The sequence below is a fragment of the Narcine bancroftii genome, chromosome 6, assembly GCF_036971445.1.
Source record: "Narcine bancroftii isolate sNarBan1 chromosome 6, sNarBan1.hap1, whole genome shotgun sequence".
Taxonomy (NCBI): Eukaryota; Metazoa; Chordata; class Chondrichthyes; order Torpediniformes; family Narcinidae; genus Narcine; species Narcine bancroftii.
The window spans coordinates 407,640-433,513 of NC_091474.1; the positions used below are offsets into that span (position 1 = coordinate 407,640).

A 25,874-nucleotide genomic window follows, 5' to 3' on the forward strand; every position below is an offset into this window, starting at 1 on the left:
AGGAAGGGCATTATCATCCTCATCTTCAAACAGAAGGGGGAGAAGAAGGATATCAGTAATTGGAGACCAATATCATTGTTAAATGTTGACTACAAAAAAACTATCGTCAATCATATCAAGGCTTTTCTGAGGCAGGTGACCCACCCAGGTCAAACCTGCATCATTCTAGGCAGGGAAATCTCTGCCAGACTCATGTGCTCAGAGATACAATCGTCTCCATGCGGGACTGGAGGGAGAACACTGACCTGATCTGCAGACCAGGATGAGTCTTTTGTCTGGATATTGTCCACGTACAGATGGACATGCACTCCAAAATGGACTTTGGGAGGGAATCCAAAATTGGATTATACTGCTCTACACAGAACAGTCCAAATCAATGGGTGGGAAACAGATAGCTTCTCCATCAAGTGTGGAGACAAGCAGTGTTGACTGTTCTCTCAGTCTATTTAAAATCCTGCGACCATGGGTTCTGGGCCAAAGACGATGGTGCCTGTGTTCGGCAGCGGCCACAAAGGATGGCAAATTCCAGGGGATCATCTGGTGAAGGGCACCACTAATGGGGAGACCATCATCTCTTGAGAAGGAGAAATAGACGAGATGATCTTAAGCTTGCTGGCCATGGTGACGGACCAGCAAGGCGCTCTGCAGCTGCAGGACAACAGAAAGGCAGTGACCTGCTGGCAACTTGTGGGAGAGAAATCCACACAGACTGTGGGCTGCTAGCGTCATGAGTCAAAGGATTTACACCAAATTGTGGGTTATAAGCACACAGCCCTGAGGTGTGCCAGTGTTCAGTGTGATGATGCTTGACATTCTGCTGCTAACCTGGACAGATTGCAATCTTTCCATTAGGAAGTCCAGAATCCAGTTAAAGAAAGGGATGTGGAGTCCCAGTGATGACAGCTTCTCCACCAACCTCTGGTGTATGATCATATTGAACGCCAAGCTGAAGTCAGTTAACAGCACCCTGGTGTATGAGGCATCATTCTCCAGGTAGGACAGGACTGAGTGGAGGGATATGGCTATAGCATTCAGTGGAATGGTTCCATCTGTTGGGGAATTGAAATGGGTCCAAGGTCTCTGAGAGGTGAGCTTTGATGCGTTCCATCACCAGATGGTTGAAGTACCACCGGGCAATAGTTGTTGAGGCCTGTTACTGTCGCCCACTTTGGTATCAGGATAATAGTGGCTGTCTTGAAAGCCTTGGGGATGACGGACTGCTGCAGTGTCAGGTTAAAGATGTCCAAAAGGACCTCCGAGAATCCAACCGAGAATCCCCAGCAGCAGCGTGACAGAGGGCTCTCTGATTTACAGGCTGTTCCCGCGGACTTACACAGAGTCAGGCATCCAGAACTGCTGGAAGACCATCTACTTGAAGAAAGACGCATTTTTATCTGTCCAGAACTTGCTGGTCTTTCAGTGCATGGAGAAGTCAGTGCAAGAATGCTGCCAACTGGCATATTCCAGGATATAGGAGTACATGCTGAGGGATGCACTGAAGCTTGCTGCAGCTAATGTGAGGTACTGTAGGGGAGGATCATTGTCAAGAGTCCTTCATTTTTCAGGGCATTGAGGATCTGTGAGTGAGGAGAAGCTGCTCAAACAACAGAGGGTAGTTAGAACAAGGTGCCACATTGGGTGCAAAGAAACTTTGAACAGTTTTCTGTTTGTAAATGATTTATTGTGAATAAAGTTTTATTTTTGGTTAAAAAAAAATCTGCTTCTCTTTACAACAATGTTTGAAGACTTGCTGAGTCTTTCCAGTATTCCAAAAAACCTGTCAGGGAAAACTAGAGCTCAGGCAGCTTGAGGGTTTCCATGCAAGTCAACTCAAACAAATAAGAACAGAGTTTGAAATAATGTCTTCTTGAAAATGTAAATTTAGATATTTAGCATGGTAACAGGCCCTTCCAGCCCACAAAGCTGTGCCCTCCAAATTCTGCAATTGACCTACAGCCCTGGATGTTTTGAATGGCAGGAGGAAACCGGAGCACCTGGGGAAAACCCACGCAGACATGGGGAGAACATACAAGCACCTGACATACAGCGCCGGATTCGAACCTGGTTGCTGATACTGTAATAGCGTCATGCTAACCACTGCACTAACTGTGCCACAAGGCACCACAATAGGTGATTGAACATTCATAAATAGGATTGAAGTAAGAAACAATTATATGGTAAAATCCCTGTTACCCAAAATTCAGTTTCAGGCAACTGGCAAAAAAAATTGAGGAAAATAAATGGATAAAAAATACGTCAGTTTAAAATTGGTGCGCATCACCGTTAGTTCTCAATTCATACTGTCTGAAGCAACTGGGAAATTCACTTATCTGGCATCTACCAATCCCCATAGGTGCCAGATACCAGGGATTTTACTTTAGTTTTTTATATTAATATTTGTTAGATGCTGAGAGTTGAAATTTAAAAAAATAAAGTGAAGCAGCAAGTGATGGCATTTTTGTAACTAGATGTCAGGAAAAGGCAGCAAATGATCTGGGAGATAATGTCACAGCTTGGCTTGATCACTTTTAATTACTAGCCTCGCCCTATGCATCTTGCTTACCCATCACCCATTCCTCAAACCCTTCATCCACTGAATAAATCTCATTCCAAATGAATGAAATGTATGGTGTCCCGTCTGAGGCAAAACCATCACTGTCACCAGATTGTCAATGTGACCACACACTATAGCTGCATTTAATCTCCACATTAGTGAAGATCATTGAATAGCAGTTAGACGCAGGGCTCTTCCATTTATTGAGCAAATAGCAACCAAAGCCAATGGAAAGTAATGTCTGTATCCAGTTGAAAGTAATGCCTGTATCCAGTTGAAAGTATCTGCATCAGCACAAACTAAGAATCAAATCTGATCTGCATGCTTTAAAATTTATAGACTGAACCTTTGTGGTTCCTTACCACAAGTTTAAACGATTGAAAAATAGTAAGATCATTGTTCTCTCACTTGTGCGATTTTTTTTTCTGAGAAGCAAATTAAGTGCACCTTTTTTACTGTTGTCCTTCCACTGAATTTGATATAATTAGACAGTAGCATTTTAAATTGAATAGTATTTGTGTTTGTAAAGAGTATGATAATAATAGGCCACTATTCTGTTTGATATGCTGCAATGTGCCCTCAATACTGACTTACCATTGGGAGATCTTACTCATCAAGATCATTAGTCATCAGAAGTGCTTTAATCTCAATCAATTGTGACTCTTCATATTTGTTTTATATCTTAGTTTTAGCACTCTATTGGAATAATTTGAACATTAAAAAATGAAACATTATTTTCATCAAAAATGTTTTTATTTAACATTGGTTACTGAATTTAATTTTACAACCTTGGCTAATGCCTATAAAAATGTCTCTTGGTCAGTGCTCTCAAGTGACTTCTGGAATACTTGGTCCTCATTACTTTTTGAGTGAAGCCTCAGATTCAAACATCCTGACTGTAAAACTGATTTCAACAAGCTGAGTAATTAACAAAACATGTGGCTGACCCATTTACCAGCTGGTCAAAGCATAACAATCCTGGAAATCAATGATTACTATTCAATGCATTATATAAATATCATTATCTGTTCTGTCATTTTATTGTTGACTTTAGAGCTGCTCTTAGGGTCAAATTAAATGAGTTAGATAATTAAAGGTAAAGGTACAAGTTCCATTATTGTCTCATAATACTACATTTAGAATGTAACATACATTAAATTCTTTAACTTTTGTCTGCACCAATGAACAAAATTACACATCTTTTCTAAAATGTTGAATGTGAAACCGCAAAAATATATTGTTCATAATATAATTTCTTAAATAAAATTTTTGATTTTATTGAATAGTATGCACCGTTCATAAAGATAACAAAGGTGGTGCAATAGATTATTGCTTGACTCCAAATAATGTGCAGAGAAGAATTGCTTCTCATCTATTTGAGCTATCTTGAATTTCAAAAGAGGGACATTAACAGATGTCTTTCTTCTACTTATCTTGTGGGACTCTCAGCCCATTGTTTGTTGATGCAAGCAGTTGTCATAGTCATGTAATAACAAAACCCAGCCATTTACTTTGTTTACCTCCGGAGGAACTGATGAGCAATCTGCATAAAATTACAGCCATGTGTGGAATCCAGTAAGTAGCCAGGGGAGGGGGCATAAGAATTTTTGCAGACACCAACAATTGTACCTCTAAATCTTTCTCTTTAACTTTCATCAGTCACCTTCATTGCATTACCTTGTTCTCTGCACAATCATTATGGAGTACCTTTTCATTATTTGCATAATCACCCTCTTTTAGAATATATTAATGTTCAAATGTTCCCCTTTTTATATTCCTAATGTTATATTTGTCAGAATTAATTTATCAATTACAAGCAGATAACACAATAAAACTTCAAAACCATGCAACTAAATTGCTGATCTCTTTGAAGCTTATTAGAACAAGACAATCTTATTTGGATTTAAATGGCACCTTTAGCACAGTAAAACACCCTGAAGCATTTCACAAGAGTAGTATCAAATAAACCTTATAATTTCTTGAAATGGTTGATTCCTGATGCTGTGCTCCACCTAACAGCAAAGGGTAGCCTATGAGCTGTAGGTCGGAAGGTTAATTGGCCACAGAAAATTGCCTTTAATCTGGAGATGAGTGATAGAATCTTGGGGGAAGTTGATGAGAATGTGGGGAGAATAAAATAGGTGAGAGCAGGATGAGTGTAAAAGTGTGGTGCTTGATGGTTGGTGTGAAACATGGAAGTCCACAGATGCTGACTTGATGGTCAGTGTGGATTTAACAGTCCAGAAGATCTGTTTCCATGCCGTGTGTCTATAATTCTGAAAATGTGGCTCATGGTGAGCTATGACACCTGTGAGGCATCCAAAAATACTTGAAAGAAATAAAAGGCCAACAAAACATTCTGTTGAAGTGCGTGCCAGGAAAAGTAATCACAAGGTTTCTAATGATCTCACAATTGAAAATCGGACTGTCAAAAGATGAAATTAGAAGAAGGCAAAGGTCAGGGAATTGTGCGGTTCAAGGAGGTTTCAAATATAGGTGTTCGTGGAGCATAGAACACCATTTTAAATGTGAAATATCACTCTGTTCTGAGATACTAAGTGTAGTGCACTACCAGTAACTACAAAGACTAGGCAGAGGGAACAATCGACTTTAATGTACAGAAGAACCTTGCTGGCCCAGATCCAGGTATAGGAATGGTGGGAAGGGAGAGGTGGCTCGACCTTTATGGCCCAGGACCACGGGGGAGGAGCCATAGGGCATGAGTCATCAATGGGCGGGCCAGCTCCATATATACAGTAGTCAATCATAACTATATACAACGAAGGAAACATATCACCATATTCATCCCTCCTTTTAAAACAGAACCTTCCCTGCCCCCCCCCCACCCAGTTATTGAACAACAAAGAAAACTGCCAAGACTAAAGATTCAGTCGCACTAGTGACCTCCTCTGTCTGTGGGACCTGTGGGGAGCAGGGATGGGGGTGGTTTGCTGTTCCGCCAGCTGAGTGTTAAGGAATGGGGCACCATCTGACTATGTGGAGAGGGTGTTATCTGTGTTGGGGTGTTTCCAGAAACGGTATGAAAGGGAGATGGGGACACTGCCCTGAGGGGAGCCGGAGCTGTCGGAGTGAGGTCCGCAGGGGGTGGTATCCCATTGTGGTGTGGTGATAAACTCTGCATGGTCAGGGGTATATGGGGTGGTTCCGAGCTCTCCAGCATGTGCTAGATCCCAGACAGGTACTGTATCCTCGTGGATATTGGGGTTCCTCACGAAAGCTTACTGAGGGTTAGCATGGATGAGGTGTACTTCCTCAACCAATGGGTTAGCTTTATGGACACTCACATGTCTCCGGAGCAGGACCGGGCCTGGCATCGCCAACCAGGAGGGGACTGAGGGCCCATTGGCGACTTCCTGGGGAAGGCAAACATGCGATCATGTGGGGTGGTGTTTGTAGCAGTGCACAGGAGGGATCGGATGGCATGTAATGCCTCTGGCAGGACATCCTGCTAGTGAGACACTGGTAGATCCCTAGACTTCAGGGCCAGGAGCACAGCCTTTGACACTGGCGTTTTCCCTCTCCACCTGGCCATTTTCCCTGGAGTTATAGCTGGTGGTCCTACTGGTGGCTATGCCTCTGGCCAGAAAATACTGCCGCAGCTCCTCACTCATGAACGAGGTCTCCCGATCGCTGTGGATGTAATCAGGGTGCCCGAACAGAGTGAAGATACTGCATAGAGCCTTTATCACCGTGGCCAAGGTCGTATCCAGACAGGGAATGGCAAAAGGGAACAGGGAGTACTTGTCAATTACATTCAGGAAGTAAGATGGAAGGTGGCAGTGGTAGTGAGGGAACGGCGCGAAAAGGCTTGGCGGCCATCTTTCTGTGACCCAAATTCAAACTTGGCACCATCTTTGTCAGAGGAGGAAGAAGGACAGGCATCTTGCCACGCCATGAGGCCAATGCCATCTTACCCTCGCAGGGTGTAACAATATTAATATTTGAGGAGAATTTATAAGATTTAGAGTAGGTCACATACATACACACATTTTAAAACAGATCTTATTTGAAAGACTGAAGAATCACATTGCAAGATCTCTGGAGATTTCACAAGTAGGTGTTAATTGAACTGACTTCATAAAATGCTTGACCATTGTCTTGATGGAGTCATGCTGTCTATCAGTACCCTTTCTGCGTGCTCACTTCTGGATTTTGTTGATCTAACAACAGATGGAAGCAGAAGAAAGGACTCCTGTTGTTTGCTGGAGACGATGGGGGATTTGCAAGACATGAGTCACATGCTCTCTTTGGAGTTTCAGTTCGAAAAGAGAGAGAGAGAGTTGAGTTAACAGCTCATTCAGTCAGTCAGTCAGTCAGTGTGTTGGACACTGTTAAGTAACTGAAAAGTGCAATCTAGGGAAAACTGTTTGAAACTGATGAAAGCAAGTTCCAGAGCAGTAGATGACTGGAAGTGCTATCTGTCTGACGTTTCTCTTGAAATAGAGGAAGGAATGGAACTCTGTGGTAGCTTGAAGAAAGAGGTTACCATCTAGAAGACCTTGATGGGGCAAGTTTCATCAGTGAGTCCCTGAGGTGACTAGTGGTGGTACTTCAGTTGTGGAAAACCTGGAGCAACAAATAACTCTCTCTGCAAACCCTACAAGAACCTTCATGAGCAGTAAACATTTATCTTTCAAGCATCAAACCTGGTGAACTTTATACATGTTAAATTCTGTCCACAGTATGGTGAGTGTCTGCAACCAGAGAACTTGGAAGAAGGAGAAGGGAGATTGAACTGTGAATCAAAGAACTTTTCTTGAATTTACACACACATTACATACATGTGCACTTAGAATTAGAAGGGGGTAATTTGGGTTAGTATAGAGTATAGTATAAGAATAGAGTTAAGTTAAAGTTTGATTCTATTTTCATGTTTGAAGTTGATTAAAAATAACTTTTGTTTTGAAAACCACTTGTTTTGGTGAATGTCTATTGCTGCTGAGTTTTGGGGTCCTTTGGGCTTGTAACAAGGGCAACCCAGGATGGTGGGGGACCACTCGAGTGAGGAGAATGGGGTCTCTGGGGTCCTAGCATCAATGGTTCTAGATCAGGATAGACCTCACCAGCTCAGCAACTCCATAGTGACTGAAAATAAACAGACATTCCACTAAATGCTTAATCGACACAAGCTCTACTGAAAACTTCATAGACTCATGGACTGTGCAAGAGTACAACCTAAAGATGTATCCTTCCAATTACTACATATTCCTTGAGTCTCATTCGCATTCTACACGTATTCAACAACATTATATAGAACATCTGTCATTTGAAGGGGGAGTTCTGTAAGATTCGCCTGAATGTATTTGATGAATTCTGCACTCTGGTGTTGTTGGGTCTGAACTTCCTCTGTCATCTTAAAAGCGTGACCTTGGAGTATTCTGGTCCCATCCTCCCTGTAATGGTTTGGAACGGAGGACCCCTAAAATCAGAACTCACAAGAAGCCTCCCCACCCCCTGCCCACCTCTCTTCCCGAATCTGTCCTTGGACTTCAAACCTATTGCTACCAAGAGCAGGAGGTACAGCACAGCAGACCACGATTTCATAATGTCTGAGACACAATGTCTGCTCAATGACAGTATCATTGAACCTAGCACCAGCCCATGGAGAGCGCAAGTGGTAGTGGTAAAAGGAGAAAACAAGTCCAGGCTAGTAATTGACTATAGCCAAAATGGTACACATTCCTGGACGCACGCATACCCCCTTTCTTGAATTTCGGACATGGTGAATGATATTGCACAGAATCGTGTCTATTCGACCATCAACCTGAAAAATGCTTATCACCAGCTGCCAATCAGTTCCGAGGATAGTCCATATACAACATTTGAGACTAACGGTCATCTCTATCAATTATGGAGGATGCCTTTCGGTATCACTAATGGGGTTTCTATCTTCTGGAGGCAGGTGGACAGAATGGTGGATGAGTATGGGTTGAAAACTACCTTCCCCTACCTTGATATATCACTATCTGTGGCCATACCTTGGAAGACCATGATGCCAACCTCTAGAGTTTTCTCCATTCGGCAAAAGCCCTGAACCTCACTTATAACTTTAACAAGTGCAAGACTAAACCTGACTATCCTTGGTTACATGTTGGAGAATGGAATCATTGGTCCCGATCCCGATAGGATACGCCCCCTGTTAAAACTCTCCATTCCCAGGACCACAAAGTCTTTGAGGAGATACCTGGGTTTTTTTTTCATATTGCGCCCAATGGATTCCTCAATACACTGATAAGGTTCACCCTCTCTTAAAAGACACTATCTTCCCCCTCTCAGCTGAAGCCCAAACGGCTTTTAACTACCAATGTGAAAGCCACCATACACGCGGTGGAAAAGAACGTACCTTCCCAAGAGGAAAGCAATGCTTCAGACGTAGTCCTGGCCGCTACCCTCAACCAGGTGGGCAGGCTGCAAGGTCATGAGTTCTGGAATCCATCTGTGAAAAAGGAAGCTTGAGCCATTGTAGAAGCTGTGAGGCACTGGAGACACTACCTGGCTGGTAGGAAATGTATGCTCCTCGCTGACCAGCATTTTGTCACAATCATGTTTAATAATGTCAAGAGGGGCAAAATCAAAAAAAAGACAAAATTACTAGGTGGAGGGTCGACCTCTCCACCTACAATTGTGACATTGCCTATTGGCCAGGAGCCCTTAATGAGCCTCCAGATGCCTTATCCAGAGGTAACTGTGCCTCTGCACACACCGGCCAACTGCAGTGTCTGCATAATGAGTTCTGCTATCCAGGGGTTACCCGCATGGCTCATTTTGTCAAGACACACAATCTGCCCTACTCTATGGAAGACGTCAGGGAAATGACCATATCTTGCTATGTATGCATGGAGTGCAAGCCTCACTTCTATCGCCCCACAAAGGCACACCTGATGAAGTCATTCAGGCCCTTCGAACAGCTCAATGTCGATTTTAAGGGACCTTTCCCCTCCATGAACTGGAACACTTTATCATTGATGAGTACTCCCACTTCCCATTCACCATTCCATGTCCAGACATGTCCACCTCGTCAGTCATAAAGGTCCTAGATTCCATTTTTGCCCTGTTTGGGTGTCCCAGCTATGTTCATAGCGACCGAGTCTCGTCTTTTATGACTGATGAGCTACATCAGTACCTGTTGACAAGGGGCCTCACAACCAGCAGGACTATGAGCTACAACCCCCAGGGGAATGGGCAGGTTGAAAAGGGGAATGCCACAATCTGGAAGGCTATCAAACTGGTCCTTAAGTCAAAAGGCCTTCCAGACTCTCGCTGGCAGGAAGTCTTCCCTATGGCATTCCATTCCATCCAGTCACTACTATGTGCCGCGACCAACACTATTCCTCACAAGCTCCTATTCAATTTCAAAACTACACTCCCAACCTGGCTCACCAATCCAGTCCTTCTCAGGAAGCACATGAGGAGAAGCAAAACTGACCCCCCTGGTGGAAGGGTGAAACTTCTCCATGCCAATCCCACGTATGTCTATGTGGAGTACCCGGATGGCAGAGAGGACACCGTTTCCATCAGGGACCTGGCACCCGCTGGTATAGAGGGTCCTTTTCCTCAAGTGCCCTGCAAACCATGGAGCTCATTCTCGCCAACCCCTGTAAGGGCCTCAGGGGATCTGGTTCAGGAGGAAAGTGCATCTCCCTCCACAGTTGAACCGGAGACCCCACCTGCCACTCCTCCTCACAAGGGGACCAGGAGACCCAAGGAGTCCAAGGTCCCCCGGTGCTAAGGCACTCCACCAGGATCTCCAGACTGCTTAAATTTGTAAATTTGAAAATAACACTATATTTTTCTACTCTTTTTCTGAATCCATGTTCTCTCTCTTCATTCACAGACCCTAAATTCTACAGGAAGGGGTGAATGCATTGAACTGGGATTCTCTGGTAGTGTGTTGTGCTGATGGTTGGCTCCGCCCCCTTCTGCTCACATATAACCCTTGTTTCCCACCTAAACCTAGAACTCTTCCAAAGACTACTGCGAGACCCTACGCCTTGTTATAAGCTAATAAAAGCATTTGTTCTCCCTCCAGTCGTGAGAGCTTTTATTCACGCTACAGTCGTCAGCCAAGAATTTGTTATTTTTCCCCTTGTAGCAAATACAGAATGGTTGGATGAGGGCCTGAGGGCTACACTGGAGAGGAGAGGAAAGAATGACTATGAAGAGAAGAAACAGGTTAATAATTACCAGTTAGATGATATTGAATGCATTCCAATGACCTCAACATTTTAAAATTGAAATAGCTATTGGCTTACCTAAAAAAGAGAAACAAAAAAAAACTGCAAATTTTCAGCGGCCGGATAGCATCCCTGGAGAAAGAAACACAATTACTATTATAGTTCAGTGACGTTTCATCATTCCATTTACCATCCATTACCTTTTATCTGCTGATACCTTCCTGACCATCTTCTCCCACTTCTTTGATGTTGGGGAAAAATTAATGTATAACGAATTTAGCATACCAGTAAAATACCATGCTATATTTTGTGGTAAATTAGTCAATAGCGAGAAAGAAAAGAAAGATTTATTGGCCAAGACACTGGGGAGAATGCTACCCTTACTCTGAAAGATGCCTCCAAAGGACCTCTAAGGTCCACCTGACTTGAATCAATGAGTGGTGCAGTAGTTGTTTTGTGAGTAGGGCATATATGTGTACCCTACGCACAAAATGACAAATATACATAATTATCCTAAATAAATCAATAATTTGTTGGTTTCTTGAATTATTCTTCCTTCAGGAAGAAACTGTTTCTCAGCCTGGCAGTCCTGGTTTTTATGCTCCTGTATCTCTTCCTTGAAGATTTTGGCTCAAAATACTGTGGGCTGGATGATAAGGGACCTCAGTGATTATCTGAGCCCTCTTTTAAGCACTGCTGTAGATATCGCCAATAGAGGAAAGGGAGACACCAGTGATTTTCTCAGCAGCTTTAGTCACACTCCATATTAACCTCTGATCTTATGCACTGCAGCTACCATAGGACACTATGATACAGCCAGCTACGCATTCTCTATTGTGCTCCTGTAGGAAGTTGTTGGGATGGAGGCTGGTAGCCTTGTCCTCCTCAACCTCCTTTGGAAGTGGCTAATGTGAAGGTGTGGAGCATCTTGAATAGGTTGTCCTTTAAATGGATGCCAAGCGCCTTTATGCTCCTTATTCTCTTTGTGAAAATGAGATCTTTAGGGATGTTCTGGTGAGTGGCCTGCACCCATATGACAAGAGACCAACACTTTCACAAATTGTGGGAGATCTGTGACAGGGAGAAGTTGGTCAGATGAATGGTAGTGGTCAGACAAGCTTGATGAGTCAATCAAGTTCAGAATCAGAATTTATTACCGTGAACATGTCATGACATTCATTGTATTTCTGCAGCATTGCAGCTACATTGCTATAATGTAGCAGCCCGTCGAACATGACGATTGGGTAGACAGCATGCGGGATGAGATGCCCGTTTCTATAGGCCGTAGGAATAGCGGACGAATCCACCAATCACTGCAAGCGGATTGCTGGGGGTCCAATCGGGCCCGTGCATCCGGGACAGCTAATCAGCAGCCAACCTGTTCAAGCCACACCATGGTGGTGACATGGCCAGCTGCCTATAAAGGTTAGAGCCGCAGCCCAATAAAGCCAGTGTTGATTACACTCCCTTTGTGTACGAGTCTTCTTTTAACCTCAAGCTATAACCGTATCAACCCCGCTACAATAAATAATATTTCAAAAATAAATAAATAGTGGAAGAAAGGTAATGTCTGTGGTTCATTGTCCATTCAGAAATCTGATGGCAGAGGGGAAGAAGCTGTCCTTGTGCCACTGGATGCTCATCTTCAGGCCTCTGTTCCTCTTTTCTGCTGGTAGCAGAGTGAAGAGGGCATGGCTTGGGTGGTGAGGGTCCTCGAGGATAGAGGCTGCTTTCTTAAGACCCCGCCTCTTGTCAAGTCCTCGATGGAGTAAAGACTGGTGTCCATGATGCCGCTGGCTGAGTTAACAACTCTCTGGAGTTTTTTCCTGTCCTGTGCATTGGCACGTCCATACCAGACAATGATTAAACCAGACAGAATACAGACAGAATGTCTGTAGAAATTTTCGAGAGTCTTTGGTGACATATCAAATCTCTTCAAATTCCTCTTGAAGTATAGCCACTGGTGAGCCTTCTCAATGATTACATTGACATTAAGGCCCCAAGAGAGATCATCAGAGATGTTGACACTCAGGAATTTGATGTTCTTGACCTTCTCCACTGCTGACCCCTCAATGAGGACTGGTTCATGTTCTCCTAGTTTCATCTTGAATTCCACAATGGGCTTCTTAGTTTTGCTAATGTTGAGTCTGTTGTGACGACACTCAACAAGCTGATTTATTTCCCTCCTGTTTGCTTCTTCATTGCTGTCTGTGTTTCTGCCAATAACCATAGTGTTATTGGCATTTGAATTGTGCCTAGTCACACAGACGTAAGCAGAGTGAGTAGGGCAGTGGGCAAAGCACTGATCCTTGAGGTGCACCTGTCTTGATTGTCATTGAGGAGGAGACGTTGTTTCCAATTCATATTGATTGTGGTTTTCCAATGAGGAAGTCAAGGATCCAGTTGCAGAGAGTTATAATGTAAATGTAATAATGTAAAAAAATGTGAATCAAAATGATTCAAAGGATAAGGTCCATTTTGTTGTCATGTAATAATATATTAAAATGTAATTTACATGATATACTTCAACATTTGTCTGGCATAAGGCAAACAAAGGGTTGCCATGAGCATTGCCCGGTGCTCCTAACAGTAGGAGAAAGGATTAGAGATTTTGAGTGTCTGTTGATTCACCTCCAATCCTTCTGCAGCCTATCAGCAGAAGTCTGGGCTCCAGTTCAAACCTCTGATGCAATCAGGAATCCTTCAGTGCTCAAGGCCCTTCAAAAAGGCTTCTTGCCCTCAGCACCCTCTTGAATCCTGGTTCCAATACTTGGTTCCCATATGCTAGTCTCCAACAGCCAACACCTGTGTGGGTCCTTGGACCACAAGTCACCAAAAACCCACAGCCTATGTGGATCCTTCAGCCACTTAGCCCCTCGCTGGTCTGCACCTTTGGTCATCTCCCAAGCTTCTACTTTGAAAAGTAGGATGTTTCCCTGTTTCTGGTGGCCTGTGCCGGGCCACTGCTACCCCAGAGTCTGCAATCCCTCATGGTACACTGCTCAGTGCAGGCGCTACCATCTTGGGCAGAGATCTCTGGTTGTAGGATTTAAACAAAAACCCTATTGGCTCCTTTAACAAACCACTTAAAGCCCATACAGTGCTGTTGGTATCAGGACTGGGCAGTAGGACCCTGTAGAACAGCGCTTTGTCTCCACTCCCCGCACTCTTGGTTCTACACCAACGGCAGCGCCTCTATAACACCATCACCTCCAGTAGCACTGCCTTTTTATGAACAGTTCATCAAGAAATTCATAACGGAATCTAGCTGTTGCGCGCTATCGGTAGCCCCAATAATGATGCAGACAGAAGACTGAGGGGAACGATAGGCTTTATTGAGCTAGAGACAGCTGGCCTAACCCTAACCCTAACCCTAATGAGTGGGAAGGAGAGGGGACTCGACCTTTATGGTCTGGGGTCACATGGGCAGGACTAAGGGAGGAGCTAATGCGGGGAGACACCCGGAGGGTGGGCCAGCCAGTGCATACAGTCATATCACCACACTAGCATAATCAGAAATAAGAATGAAAAAGAAACGATGAATGAGACCAGAGAAAAATCATATTTCAATGGGTGGGTGAAGTTTGAAGTTAGGGGTGCAATATCATTAAATGTAACACCACAGAAAACCAACATGGGGATTGTCTAAATTTTAAAAAGAATTGTATAACCATCAATAATAAGTATGCTATATTGATTATTTCTTGCAAAATCATGTAAAATTAGTCATTTTATAAAATCCTTTACAATTTTTTAAAATCAGAGCTGACTTGATCATGTTATCGGTTGCCTTGCATCACACAAAATCATATCATCTGTAATGTTGATTTACTGAACTTAGTAAAATGTGGCTTTAATTCAAAAGGCATTTTTGGTATGTCTTTTTGTATATTTTTATATATTTTGTATATTATATATCCTGTTGGAGCTCTGCGCAGAACAGCGGCTTGTCATTACAAACACCCTTTTTCAGCAGAGGGACAGCCTTAAGACTACCTGGATGCATCCGTGATCCAAACACTGGCACCTCCTGGACTACGTCCTGGTGCGAGAAAGAGACAAACGAGATGTGCTCCACACCAGGGTCATGCCCAGCGTGGAATGCCACACTGACCACCGGCTGGTTCACTGCAAGCTCAACCTTCACTTCAAGCCAAAGTCCAGGAACAGTAAAGCCCCCAGAAAGAGGTTCAATGTTGGAAACTTGCAGTCAGACGAAGTGAGAGGAAACTTCCAGGCAAACCTCAAAGCAAAGCTCGAGGATGCAATCTGCCTCACGGACTCGTCCCCTGAAACCCTCTGGGATCAGCTGAAGACTGCCATAGTGCAATCCACTGAAGAGATACTGGGCTTCACCTCCAGGAAAAACAAGGGCTGGTTTGACGAAAACAACCAGGAAATCCAGGAGCTGCTGGCAAAGAAGCAAACTGCCCACCAGGCTCACCTTACAAAGCCGTCCTGGCCAGAGAAGAAACGAGCCTTCCGTCGCGCATGCAGCCATCTTCAGCGCAAATTCCGGGAGATCCAAAATGAGTGGTGGACTAGCCTCGCCAAACGAACCCAGCTCAGCGCGGACATTGGTCTTTTTATGAGGCTATAAAGGCTGTGTACGGCCCCTCACCCCAAGTCCAAAGCCTGCTGCGCAGCTCAGACGGCAAAGTCCTCCTCAGCGTCAAAATCTCCATCCTCAACCGATGGTTAGAACACTTCCAATCTCTTTTCAGTGCCAACCACTCACTGGTTGGCACATAAATAATGAATTTCATTTCAAGTACAATACTTAGGAGTGACAAGAGGATGTAGAATATATTATACATATACATATATATATTAAGTCAGGTTTCACACAGGCTGTGGGTTGCTGGTGACTTGCAGTCGAAGGACCCACACAGGCTGCGGGCTGCTGGAAACTGGGTCATGGGAACCAGGTGTCAGAACCGGGATTTGAGAGGGTGTTAAGTGCAAGAAAGGCTCCCGAAAAGCCTTGGACACTGAAGGCTTCCTGATTGTATCAAAGATTTGGACCTGAACCTCAGGCTGCCAGTGTCTCAAATAGGAGTCTGTGTGGCTGCAGAGGATATGGGAGATCCACAGACACTCAGTTCCTTTGAAGGCACTCTCTTTTGCTTAATTTTCTCTTACTGTTCAGGGCGCTGGGAATTGCTCATGTAGATTACATTTTTATGTTTCATAACATGACAATAAAAGGACCTTGAACTTTGAATAAAATGTACTTGTCTAACACTTCACAGACATAGGGTCTCTAAAGTACTTCAGGCCCCCTAGAAAATACTATTTAAGTTCAAAGTGGCCAATTTGTGTGGATTAAAAACCTAAATTCTAAACACAATTCTGCTCAGCTTCATTTTTTTTAAATTTTAACAATGCAGCACAGTGTAAGGCCCTTCCAGCCCATGAAATCTGTGCCACTCAATTACACCTAATTAACCTACCAATCCATTTGTTTTTGAGGGTGGGAAAAAACTGGAGCACACACAGAAAATCCACGGAGGTCATGGGGAGAATGCACAAACTCCTTACAGACAGCACCAGATTCAATCCCAGTTCGCTGGCTCCGTAATAGTATTGCGCTAACAGCTACACTAACTGTACCTCCCACAGTATCGATTTTGATCCAGGAACTAGATGCCAGCAGATGTCCCTTTAACAGTAAAGTATTCCCTCTCTACTATATTAGAATTCAGGGTTACATGCTGAAATGTCTAGAGTGGGGCTTGAACACAACCGTAATACTGAGAACTCTAGTGCTTTATAAGAAAGGCCCATACACATTTTAGAAATGAGCAATAAAACACTTTGTAAGCAATTCTCACATCTAGAGAATGAATGGGTAAAATATTCATACACTCCCTTCACAGCTTCAGAATATCCAATATTTAGACCTTTTTGAGCCAAAATCATTACCTTTCTTTGAAGAACTCAATGGGTCAGGCAGCATCCTCGGGTAGAAATGGTTAGTTTATGTTTTAGGTGGAAATTCATATCAAGGGGCAGCACAAATGGCGAGGCAGTTAGCGCAATAGCACCAGCAATCGGGACTGGTCCGGGATTTGAACCTCTCGGTGTCTGTAAGGAATTTGTACGTTCTCCCCATGTCTGCGTGGGTTTTCTCTGGGGGCTCCAGTTTCCTCCCACCATTCAAAACCTACTGAGGATATAGGTTAATGGGGTATAAATTGGGCGGCATGGACCCGTGGGCCGAAATGGCCTGTTACCGTGGCGTATGTCTCAATTAAATTTTTTTAAAAGTTTCTATGAAGGGCCCAGACCCTGTGGTGCACTGTTAGACAGAATCAGACACATACAAGGTAAAGACTGTACAACAGGCTTTAATCCACAAAAACTTCCACAAAGCCAGGCTGACTGTGGCTGCAGCAACTCTGAGTGAGGCCTTGGGAGGCTGGCACAGGCTTATATCCCAGAAGGTGATTGACACCTGACCGGGTGAGGCTTGATCCATTCAGGCCGACTGATTGACAGCCGGCCAGGTGTTGTCCTGTCCCCTTACACTCCTGCAGGTACAGAGGTTGCCCCCTGCAGTAGGCCGGTGGTGGACCACCACAGACCCAAAGCATTGATGACAATTTCCACCTTTGGGTACTGTCTGACCCATTGAGTTCCTCTATCAACTCATTGTTTGCTCAAGATTTCAGTATCTACAGTTTTTGCATTTCCCTCTTGTCTTCTTTCTTGTAATTTATAGTTTTCCAAATGTGGGCATCTCCAAGACATTGTCCTAATCAATTTCGGTCACTGATGCACAAGATTTGCATCAGACCTGCTCTCTCTGACTCAAATGTCAATTGCAGTTAACTTCGATGGATTAAGTGAGTCACAAAAGTAATAATGGCCATATAAGGAAGTTTCCTTTGTCCATCCACATCCTGGCTTGGATCTTTATACAATCAGTTGGTTGCAATGCAGTAAAGACTGGTGGTCCAAAACAAATTCAAAAAAACAAGATCTAGTTCTAAAGGCTGTTAACATGAAAATGCCCATGTAGAGTGCAATTTATTGTCAACGACAGCAGGAGCAAATTTTAAACTTCCCGCTGGTAACAATAAATCAGATGTGTGAGTGAACATTTTTGAGCCTGCAGTCTTTAATTCAGTCATTTTTTTTTTCTTTCTGAGGCTTATATGATTATGCTTCTTAGGATAAATGCAACTCAGAAATTGTACTTCAATCCAGATATCTAAACTGACTTGCCAGTCTTTTTGTTTGCCCAGTTTGTTTCTCCTCAGTGATTTTTGTCTTTTCTTTGCTACATTTTCTTCCAAATTCTCTTTTCATTAGTTTGTTCTCTCCAATATATGGCAATATTCACTTCCTCCTACTTCACTTGTGAATCTGCAGGTGTCATCTACTGCACCCAGTACTCCCGTTGTAGTCTTCTCTATATTGGAGAAACTAGACACAGACTGGGAGGTTGCTTCGTAGAACACCTCTGCTCTGTCCATCTCAATAGTGTGCATTTCCAGTGGCCACCCATTTCAATTCCTCATCCCATTCCCTTGCTGGCATGTCTGTCCATGGTCACATGCACTTCCAGACTGAGACCATATCTCATATTCCATCTGGGCATATCCCATCATACACATTGAGATCTCCGGTTTCCATTGAAACCACACCGCTCTATCTTTCCTTCTCCCATACTCTAGCTCTGTTTCTTTTCCCTCTATCTCTTTTAATAGAACCAAAATCTTTTCTCACTTTCTTTTCTTCTGTCCTCTTATCATATCCAATTAAAAACTTCTGTCTGTTGGTCTGCACTCCTCCCCCTCCCATTCCTCCCTTTTTTCCCCAGCCTTTTGTACAGATGTCTTTCTATTTTTTAACTAATACTCTGAGGAAGGGCTCAGGTCAGAAATACCAGTAATATATCTTTACCTCCTATGGACTATTCAAGATCAGCTGAGTTCCTCCAGCATTTCTGTATTTTCACTATAATTGCAACATCTGCAGACTTTCACGGTGGACCAGTGAGGGGCTCTGTGGTTGAAGAAAACTTAAGTATTGGTGAATTGATGCAAGGAACCCAGGCAAGCAGTGGGCTGCTAGCGACTTGCAGTCAAAAGACACACACCAGGCTGCGGACTGCTGGAGATTGGCTTGGAAATGGGATATGAAAGGGTGCTGAGGGCACTGAAGGCTTCCTGATCATGTCGGTGGTTTTAATCTGGAATTTGTGTTTCTGGTGGTTTGGACTGAAGGCTGTGTGCCTGAGGAGACTGCAGGGGTGATGGAGTTGAATTCACGGACAATCATTAACTCTGAAGGGGCTCCCTTTTTACTTCTCTTTCTTTGAATGTCAGAAACACCAGGCAATTTCTGCTGATGGCAAATGTTTGTCTGCCTTACTGCGGACTAAATGAAATTGTGTGCAATATTACATCTGTTTTATTACAAGACAATAAAATAATCTTAAACAAAATTGCTGCGGTTGCCGCAGCATCCATGGGAGGCAAAAATATATTACCAATATTTAGGCTCTGAGCCCTTTATCAAGGTATGAGCTAAAAGACACTTTTGACATTGGTTATATATCTTTGCTTCCTATGGACATTGTGGGAGCTACTGGATTTTTCAAAAAACTTTGTTTAGCTTTCTTCCAAGATTAGGTTTCCACCTGAATGAGTCTAAATCACCTTATTTACACATCCTCATATATTATCTCCCTATCCGTTGTGTCCAAGGGAAACCACCCCAACTCTCTGACAGGTTGTGACAAGCAGGGTTTTTTTCACTTCCACAATTTTTCAAACTAATTTTCTAATCATCAAACATTTTAATACTCATTTCTTGTACAATTTTATCAGCAAAATCCAGATGAAGTTGACATAAACAACAGAAAATAACAGGGAATTTAGAATTTGTGATGTCAACCTTAAATTTTATTTCCACGATTTTTGACCCTGGTTTAAAATTCATTTTATCTCAGGCCCTGCCCAATGGCTCAGGCCTGAAACTTTTATTATATACATATCTCTGCCTCCTATGCTGTGCAACCTGCAAAGTTACTGATCTTCAACATTCTGGTATTAACCATTGCCGCCTAGGAAAATGTGTTGGCCATCCACTCTCTCCATGCCTCTCATAATCTTGTACATTTTTATTAAGTTGCCTCTCGACTTAACAACCTGAGGGCAAAGCTGCTTTATCAGAGACAGGACAAATCTTAGCTGTTTGCTGAACCGAGACCTGGCTAACAGAACACACCAGACACCGCTATCCAATTAGAGAGTTTCACCGTTAACAGACTGAAACGTAACTCGGATTCTGGAAAAGGGAGAAGGGGCAATGTCCTTTTTCGTTAATACTGGGTGGTGCATGGACGTTGGCATTATGTCAACCTCCTGCTCTAATACCTTAGTACAAATCTTGATTATATGCAGATCCTGTCATCTCCCCCGTTCTCATCAGTGATTCTCACTGGAGTTTATGTCTCTTGTGATGCAGATTTCAAATAGGCTCTTATGGAACTGCATGATGTGGTCAGTAAACAAGAGATGGCCCATCGTGATGCACTACAAATCTTAATGGGTAACTATAACCAGGCCTGTCTCAAGAAAACCTTGCCCAACTAGCACCAGCATGTAACCAGCTACACCAGAGTTCCCAGCACATTCGATCACTGCCACAAAAAGATAAGAAAGGCCTACTGTTCTTTCCCGAGACCGCATTTTGGCAAATGAATCATTGGGCTATGTTCCTTCTGCTTTCATACAGACAGAGTCAAAAAAGAGAGGCTCCAGAGTTCAGGACAGCGAGAAGGTGGTCACATGAGGCTGAAGATCAATTACAGGACTTCCTTGAGTCAGCGGATTGAGCAGTGTTCAAGCATTCAACTGAAGATCTGAATGATTACACCAGACTGTCACAGAATTTATTAAAATAGCCGTACATGAGTGTGCCCCATCAAATCATTCAGTGTTTTGACCAATCAGAAGCCTTGGATGAACAATGTAATCCAGAACGTTGTTGAAAGACAGATCACAGGCATTTAAGTCCAGAGATCCAAATCACTACAGAAGGAGCAGGTATGAACTTCGGAAAGCCATCTCCCAGGCCAAGTGGAGTTTAAGGACCAAAATGGAATCAATGAATGATACTTGACGGATGTGGCAGAGCCTAAATGATATAACCTGCTACAAACTCAAATCCAGTGCAGTAAGAGATGGCAGAGCTTCTCTCTCAGAGAAATTCGATGCCTTTTATTGCCAATTCAGCCACAAGAACAGGGGATAAATGCCACTATGGACTTCAGTGACCCCTGATGAATCCTCTCCTCTCCGTAACCCAGGATGACGTGCAGGATGTCTTCAGGAAAGTGAATCCAAGGAAAGTATCAGGTCCGGTTGGAATACCCAGCCAAGTAGTAAAAATCTGTGCTGACAAACTTGTCAATGTATTCCTGGATATCTTGAACAACTCACTCTGGCAGGGCGTGGTAATCACCTGTTTCAAACAGATGTCGATCGTACCGGCGCCCAAGAAGAGTGTGGTAACCTGCCTAAATGACTATTGACCAGTAGCACTCACATCAACAGTGATTAAGTGTTTTGAAAGGCTGATTTTGAAGCATATTAAGTCCTGTCTGAATGGCGACATGGATCTATTCAAATTTGCTTATCGAGCAATAGATCTATGGGGGATGCTATCTCACTGGCTCTACACAAACCCCTAAAATAAAAGATGCTCTTAATTGACTATAGTTTGGCATTTAACACCATCATCTGCTCAAAACTGATCAGCAAACTCCAAGACCTGGGACTCAACACCTACCTCATTGTGTAATTGAATCCTGGTTTTCCTCATTTCTGGACCACAATCAGTGAGGATTGGCAAGAATATCTCCTACACAATCCCTATCAGTACCAAAGCTCCACAGGGATGTATTCTTAGCCCCCCTGCTCTACTCACTTTACATCTATGGCTGTGTGGCTCAGTATGGACAGCAACACCATCAACAAGTTCACTGATGATAACACAATAGTGGGTTGCGTAAAAAGGGGAGATGAATCGTCATACTGCAGTGAGATTGAATACTTGGATGAATGGTCCACCAACAACAGCCTCATACTCAATGTCACCAGAATCAAGGTGCTGATTGCTCACTTCACAAAAGGAAAACCAGAGCTGTACAATCCAATGATATTGGGAGATCAGATGTGGAGAGTGTGATAAAACTATAGAACATAGAACACTACAGCACAGTACAGGCCCTTTGGCCCTCAATGTTGTTCCTTAAAAAAATAGTATCATCCCTACCCTGTTACCCTCTATTTTCTTTTCATCCATGTGTCTGTCTAAGAGTCTCTTAAATGTTTCAGCTTCCACCACCATCCTCGGCAAGGCATCCCAGGTACCCAGAATTCTCTGTATAAAAAATGTACTCCTGATGTCTCCCCTAAGCTTCCTTCCCTTCACTTTGTACCTATGTCCTCTGATGTTTGCTGATTCTGCCCTGGGAAACAGATGCTGGCTGTCCACTCTATCTTGGAGGATCTTTCCTGGACCCAACCTCAAAAGGCATGTTCTCTAATCCATGCAGTGTCCTAGTGTTATATGTGGATTGTGGAGGAAAACAAGGCCTCTGTGCCTGTTTCAAATATTGAGGATTGCAGGTGGTCATGTGTCCTCCCTGTCCCAAACTCATTTGGAAGTCACATCACTTGCCAATCAAGGTTGGACTCAGGCAATCCATTAATGTACTCCTTGCTGTTGGCTAATTTAAATCACCTAGGGTCATTATTGGCTAGATACCAGATCAGAACATTGATGCATAGCACATTTCTCTCTCTGCCTTGTGGTCCAAGTCCTGGACATCTCTGCATGCCAGGTCGCTACTGTGGACATCACTGGAAGTGTCAAGGGTAAGGTGTGCACGACACTGAAGCTGAGCCATAGTACTGTGATAGATCAGTCCTTGCAGAGAGCCACACCCCTGTTGGTACAGGGAACTGGGTGTGTGTGTGTGTGTAAAGTCCCTGTCTAGTGTTTACTCAAATGTGTGAACGTGTAGAGTATAGATGGCCACTGCTATTGGAATCCAATCTGGGTCCGATGTGAATGTCTATATCGTTGTTTAAGTAATATAGCAACCTAGAGTAGTGGGGCAGTGGGCTGAACCATTGCCTGCACAGCACCGCGGGCCTGGTCACTGCTCACTCACTTCACCAGGGGGGGTCGTGCACGGCACCATAGGCTAGGTCGCAGCACACTGGAGACTGGGGCACCTTCAAGCAGGCATGGGGCTTGCGTCATCTTTATTTAAAGACATGAGCTCTGCAGGTGAGTGGCAGGCACAGGGCATGTCACTTCTGGTTCCAAGCTGGGAGGAGTTTAAAAGTGGAGGCAAATTCAAATAAAATGTCTGCTGACCAATACTGTCTGGTGTATTCATTTAGTAGCTCTACTGGAGTAGCCACTACACTAGTACCATTTGACATTCTCCCCTGTTTGTCTCCTGTGTGTTAATTAAAGTTATGTGTGATTGTAACACTTGTGTCCAGACCCATCTCTTTGTGAACCCTCTGATACTCTTCCCAACACAACACCTAGTAAATCTCCTCAGCCCCCTCTGCAAAGCTTCCACATCCTCCAAAGATATTCCAGAGTTACTTCCTACTCAGTTCAGAAGTTCTAAGATCAAGTTAATTAACCTTCTACCAGAGAAACTGATTGACCATTTTCACAGAGACTGTGAAGAAGGGATTTTCTTGTTTCAATTTTCTCTTTTCATTTTGATATCATCAATTGAACCATTAGACTCCCATCATCACACTCCATCTTCTCCTGAAGATGCTTCTATTGCAACAAAAATTAGATTTTCAATGAAGAGTGAAATAATGTGGAATGTTATGATTTATTTTCTATATTATATTTAGAAACTATTAACATCTTCAAACAGCTAGCAGCTGTTCATATTTTCATACTTTAATGCTTTTGAAATATAACTTTCCTGTAAAATATACATTTCAGATCAGTGCAGGGTTTTTGCTTTAAATAATTTAATGACTGCAATGTGAGCTGCTCATCTGCAGTGCTTTATTAGCTCCATTTCAGTGCATGCTCAGATCTGCATCTAATAGACCTCCACCATAGCTGAGGAGTATACAGATTTGTCCTGACTTGTGCTTAATGTAGCACTGTTCAGAAGCAGACATGGGCCAGTGCTTTATTTGCAGTTTGGTTTCCCTTCCGAAGTAAGCTCTGTGATATGATGTGACCTTGGGTCATTTGGGGGTCACAAGCTTTTCAGCAAATTTGAGACACCCTGTGTTAGACTTTGCAGTATGTGTACTTATTCTGGTGTGTAGAAAATTGGCTATAATTTTGTAATAATAATATCATTTAATTTCTAAAAATGTATATTATGGAGCAGTATAGAATTGCACAAAACAATATTTACTGTATGTTTTTGCTAATGTTATGCTGTCTTTTATGTTTCATTGGACATGCTGTAGCTTATTGAATTTTCTGCTTTTGCCTGTTACTTTGCCGTAACAGTGAACTTAACGTAGTCAGTTAGTCCCATGAACAGGTCAAAACTGATAGAAGCAGTGAAGTAGGAGGCTACTGGCTCAGTTCCCCACTTCTACTAGTTTCCTGATACAAGCTATGTTGAACATGAAGATAGAGTTGTGAAAAGAAAAGATAATAAGATTCAGACACACTGATCATACTGCTCTGAGTTCATGTGTTTGATGAATCAAAAGTAATAAATATGAAAGCAGCATGTGTTCAACTGAAAGTCTCATTAAACTCTTGGACAGGATCAACAATCCAGGTCATGGCTAAACAGTTAGCTCTTTTTCTCACTCTTTAAAAATTACTGACCCTTACTTTTGTAGCAACAGTTCTTATCCAACTTCACTGCACCAAGCAACCAGCATAAATCCAGACGTTAGTTACTGTTGTGAGCCCCTCTATTACTTAATTATTTGTTCTGCCTTCATTTCACAAAAGAAGATAGGAAGACTGCTAAAGGATACAAAAAAAATTTGAGAGATGTTTTACAGATTTGTAATTCACCCTCTGTTTTAAGCAATCACAGAAAATCACAGGAAATGCAGGTTAATGGAGAAGAACTTTGCAGATGATTCTGTGTGGAGAAGGAATATTTTTGATTTCAGGAGGATATACCATATATTTCAGCATGTAAGTCGAGCCTTGAAACCATCAAAAATCTCTCAAAAAAATGGATGTCGACTTATACGCTGGATATACTTTTCAGTACTTCAAATCCCTGGGACATAGATTGACGTTGTGTCGATTGACCGACTGGTTCTTCTGGGGTCACCTGATCAGCGTTAGTGTACCCTGCCCGGGGCAGGTCTCGGCCTGATACAGTGTCCTCGCTCCTGTCTTGGTACCGGACAAATGTGCATTGTGGTTTCATGTGTTCCAGATGTACTTTTTCCACTGAGGATCTGTCTTGTGGGATCTAATATGTCTGAAAAGGTTTACTGGCCCCAGTGTCGTCAGCCAGACTGCCATAGTAGTTCTGGATGCTGACCTCCTGGGAAAAGAAAATAATTTCTCTTGGGGGTGGCATTAGTAGCTGTGCACAACCTGGTAGTGTGCAGCGGGTCCAGAGGTACCTCCTGCCACTGGGAGACAGGCATCCCTTTTGACGTGTGGGCCAACTGGATTGCTCTTCAGATTGTTCCGTTCTCCCTTTCCACTTCCCCATTCCCGCAGGGGTTGTAGCTAGTAGTTCTGCTCTTGACTATTCCCACTGCCTGTAGATACTGTCGCAGCTCCTGACTCATGTCACTGTGTATGTATCTGGGGTATCCAAACATAGTGAATATGGTCTGGAGTGCTTTGATGACCACAGATGCGGTCATATTTGGACAAGGGATAACAAACGGGAATCAGAATTACTCATCCACCACATTCAGGAAGTACAGATTCCTGTTATTGGATGGGAGGGGACCCTTGAAGTTCATACTAAGATGTTTGAAGGGACGGGTTTCCTTAATCAGTTGGGCTCTATGCAGTCTGTAAAAATGCAGCTTGCATTCAGCACTGACCAAGCAGTTACAGCATAGTTCCCGAATCTTCTCAACTGAGTAGGGTAAATTTCTAGCCTCACA

At 43.2% G+C, this 25,874-nt stretch overlaps 2 long non-coding RNA genes across 2 annotated transcripts in view; both read right to left on the reverse strand.

Moving 5' to 3' along the window:
- Positions 1-6,612: 6,612 nt before the first annotated feature.
- Positions 6,613-9,102, reverse strand: LOC138737399 (uncharacterized). Its single transcript, XR_011340877.1, has 2 exons — positions 8,919-9,102; positions 6,613-6,820 (listed from the first exon to the last, which is right to left on the reverse strand). It is a non-coding gene; the product is annotated as an uncharacterized lncRNA (long non-coding RNA).
- Positions 9,103-10,799: 1,697 nt separating this feature from the next.
- Positions 10,800-25,874, reverse strand: part of LOC138737400 (uncharacterized) — an 80,881-nt gene continuing 65,806 nt past the window's right edge. Inside the window, exon 3 of the long non-coding RNA XR_011340882.1 lies at positions 10,800-10,881. This is a non-coding gene — a long non-coding RNA (uncharacterized lncRNA). The remainder of the gene's footprint in view (positions 10,882-25,874) is intronic.